Here is a 4,484-nt window from a genome sequence, read left to right as displayed (position 1 = left end):
TGAGTAAAAGCAGCAATCTGGTCAGATATTTGTTAAAAAGCACACATCCTGGTTCTACTGTTGCTGAACCATCAGAACCCTGTTAATAAATATGAACTTCTTATAGGGTTGAAAGGATCTGATGTGACAGACCACATCACTTTTAAAGCTTTTTGAGTCCCTTCAAACACAACTGCAGAAATGTAAACCCTGCTTCCATAAATAAACGTGGAATTACTTTGTATTGTTCATGTAAAAAGACTCAATAATTACTGAGTACTTTGAATTTACTCCAAAGAAGAGGAAATATATATCTGGGACTGAAAGCACATTGACAAAATTTCACAAATCGCTGTTTTTACAAGCAGCAATGATGAAACACATGAGCTGAAATCGAAAATAAAACCACTGTGAATGCACGAAAAGTCTAAATGTCAACTATTGATGTGTCTGAAAGATTCAGCAAAAGGGTATTTAGGGGCAACCAGTGACCCCATCATGACCTGGAGAAGATGAAGCAGGTAAATATAATGGATGGATGTTTAAACTTGAGTTTTTAAGGGAAACTTCTGTCCTCAACTACATAAACACTTTGAATTTTTGTTGGATTTGTTTCCAAAAACTTTTAAAATAAAGCCTCTGAGCTTAGTTTCTGACAACGATTTCATCCAGAGAACAGGCGTACATCGTTTTTGATGGTCTCAGGTGGAAAATGTCTATTTTTATTTTATTCATCTAATATAATCCCGTCCTCAACATTTATCTGCCTCTGCACTYACCACTGAGCCTGCAGGCCAAGGGTCCGCCAACCTTTCACCCCTGACCCCTTCAGCTGGTCAAACTCTAACCCCGGGACAGATGGATAACGGACTCCTTTCTTTATCTCCCTCTGACCACACTCTGTCCCTCTGCCCTTGTCGTAGCCTTTCATTTCACCTCTGGCTGCCCCGTCCTTCTCTCTTCCCCCTCYTCCTCCTTTCTCCTCGCTCTCGATTACAGCTAAACCAACAGATCCACTCACCTCCAGGAGCCACTCCACTTTCCATTTCTCCTTCTCTAGATGTCTCACCCTGTCCCTTCTTTTACCTCTCACCCTTCTCTTCTCCCTCTGTTGGCCGTGCAGGTGTTTCTTCTCTGCAGGGTTACTTTTAGCACATCCTCTCTTCTCTCTCCGTCTCTCCTTTCTGAACACTATTCACACCATCAGAGCAAGGAAAACAAAACTGAACAATAAATGAAAAGGTGGCAGCAAATATAGCTTGACATGCAAAAAGTCATAATAAAACTTGACTTTTTTTCTTGCCTTTGTTCTTTCTGCTTATTAACTGTGACGTGTTGCTGCATAAAATGAAACATGCTGAAGTGAATGATGATATACCCTCTAGAGATGAAACGTTAAGTTATGGATTTAATAAATAATAAATGTTAGATGCAGTTGGACTTATTTGTCCCACATGATCAGAGRTCCATCTAATTGCTCAGTAAATAAAAGCTCCATCTGCATCCCAAAATGTTTTATTTTTTATTATGATGATTATTATAATTGCACCAAAAAAATGTTTTACGTCTTAATAGCAGCGCAGGTCTTGTGTGCGCGCGCTGATGTTTGAAACCATTAGAAACATTTATGCAGCAAAAMAGCTTCCCGTGCCAAAGGGGCTGACGCTCAGGCGGATCGAACCTTTCGATTGATACTGAAACAATTTGCATACTGATTCTCTTTCAGCGCGCGCGGATCCATAACAACACCGGTCAGCTATTCAAATGCGTCTGCATCGGAGGGAAAGCACCGGTGAGAAGCGCGGCTCCCGAGCAGGAAAACAGAGGCTTCTTCTTCTTTTTTCTTTTTTTTTTTCTTTTTTTTTCCTTGTTTTGTTCTGTTTTTTAAAAGCGCATGAAGACGGATGGTTCGGGAACTGCGACCCGAGGATCTTTACCTCCTCGCGCAGGATTTTGGACGCTGGCAGGAGGGAGAGAGAGAGAGGGTGAGGGGAAAAAAAGGCAGGAAACCGCAGCAGGAGAAGGAGGAAAACACGCAGAAAAAGACGCAAGATTCGAGCATTTTCTGCTTTTATTTTATTTAGTTTAAAAAAACGGAATTAAAGAGTTCGCCTGCGGTGGCTGTGTGCGCGAGGGATGGAGGTGCGTGACAGAGACCTGCTGCGGTAAAAACGGGTGGCGACAGTGCGTGTGCGTGTGAGTGCTCACGGGTGGCGCAGGAGGTTAGAAAGGAGAAGACAAGCAGACGCCTCYGCTCCGACACCCTGTCCCAATCTGACCACAGGTTTCTGTGTGCGCACAAACTGTCCGCAACGTGCGCCACATTACAGCCAATAATGTTCTCACAGAGGCTGCGCTGGTACTTTGCACACAAAACTGCTTTTTTTGTGTGTAAGTGTTTACCTAAGTAACGCTCACAAGTTTACAGAAGGTCTGCTTTGCGTATTTGGAGGTTTGGTTTCCGCGCGTAATGATCCGCTACTTTCCATGTTCAGATGGGGGAAAGTTGGCTGGTGTGGTGAAAGTAAAACTTACCTGGACCTGATGGAGGGGGGAAATAGATGCATTCAGAGAAAAATCAGGAACCGGAAATGTAACAGGGGGGTGAAAAACTGTCACATTTCTGATTGGAAACCCAGCCCCACCCTCTTGTTGTCATGAGAGGAAAAAGTATCATTCAGGTTTATCTCATTTTTACGCAATGAAATACTTTGTCTAAATGACATTTTCCCACCCTCATTCCAGCAGATTACTTTTTCTAAAAGTGGATGACTGTTGGGCTTTTTTGGGCATTGTGTTACAGTATAATATAAAGCATTAATTAGTCTTTATTTGCTTGACATGCTCCCAACGCGCAGCACAGAAGCGCAGTCTTGTTGCCATAATTAAAGTCTGTCAGAAGTTACACGGAGTAAACTGGGCGGCATATGGACTCCTTCAATGTAAAGTGATGCCTTATTATTTTCACGTGGCTGCACGAATCAGAGCAAGTGACGCGGAATAACACAAGTGGAAAAGGCAGTTGGTTTTAGCCTTTGAGCAAGGCAGGTCCGGCACCAGCTGCTCGGCCATGATGGCATTTTAGTCTAAAAATAAAAAGGAAATTCCTTAATTTTAGAGAAAACAAAACTTCAAGTAATGTGGTTACTCTAAAATGTATATTTTTGCACAAATTTGTTTTAAACAGAAGGTTTCACTTTTTTGAAGGCTTAAAAATATTTAAAATATTGCTTTCATCTCTTTTTTATTCTAGTGATATTTTTAAGTTTCCAAATTAAATTTTAAAATGTTTTAAAAKATCACCTGTTATTTTAGACAGGATTATCATCTGGTGTTATTTGTTTTATTTAATATTTGTTTTATTTAAAAACGCGCGTTTTCTGGATAAATAAAACGTTACTAGTTAAATAATATTCTTTAACATGTAGCAAAATGCCACGGGCGACCGTGAAATTAAAACTAATATTTAAGATGTATTTTTTTTAGTCCAACAAACCGTGGGCCTTTGCATGAGTCCCTGCAGGAATTATAATTTTATTCAGTATTGATTGGCGCCGTGCCTTTTCCAAGGCCTGGGCTTCAACATGAGCCGGGAAACGCGCAGCCTCCAACGCTGCGATTTATATTTTAACACAAACAGATGAGGAAAGAATATTACAATCGTTTAATATTTTAATTAAGTAAAAACCCGGCTCCTGGAGAGGTTTAATTTTATGGGACACATGAGGCGTTATTTTGCAAATAAATATAATTGCAAAAAAAACATATTTATAGAAATACTTATTTTTATTGTGAATGTGAATCCAGTGAATTCAAATRCAAAAACGGTGAGAGCAGCGTTTAAGTGTCTTTGAAGGTTAATCCGGTTTAGGGATGTATAATGCGCCCTTATTCTAATGAACACACAAAGAGAAAGAGACCCAGCTCAAGTTGGCTCATTTATAAAAGTTTGGATCAACCGGAAACCATTTAGCAACACACTTCTCCTCTAAATAAGACCTAATTGTGGTCGTGGACACACAAAGGGGTTGTCGTTTGGCAGAGCTGCTGAAATATTGATCCGCGGTTCTTACACAGTTTCACCTGAATGATGCCTCTCTGATTAACAATCATGATGAAATCTGTAATTAATTGTGGCCTTGTTTTAACAACCATCCCCTCATTGCTGAATGCTGACAACTATTTTCTCTTCTTTTTTTTTTCCCAAAACTTCGACTTGGAAGCGAAACAACAGTGGGAGCGTTTGCGCACCAGACCACATATGGATCTACTTGTTGGGTCTTTGTTTGGCACTAATTGAAGTGAATTCCAATTGAAATGTATTCCTCCTCTCTTCCTCCACCACCTTTCAGCAGTGCTTAAAGAGAGGGGAGGGGGYAAAAACGTGTCTCTTATATTCTGCGTAAAGCAAATGTCACAGGCGCATAAAGACGGGCCCATCACGGCACAATGGCCACAGAGAGCCCGACACACACATACACACACACACACACACACACACACAC

The sequence above is a fragment of the Austrofundulus limnaeus genome, unplaced genomic scaffold (assembly GCF_001266775.1).
Source record: "Austrofundulus limnaeus strain Quisiro unplaced genomic scaffold, Austrofundulus_limnaeus-1.0 Scaffold69, whole genome shotgun sequence".
Lineage (NCBI taxonomy): Eukaryota > Metazoa > Chordata > Actinopteri > Cyprinodontiformes > Rivulidae > Austrofundulus > Austrofundulus limnaeus.
This window is presented reverse-complemented; position numbering follows the sequence as displayed.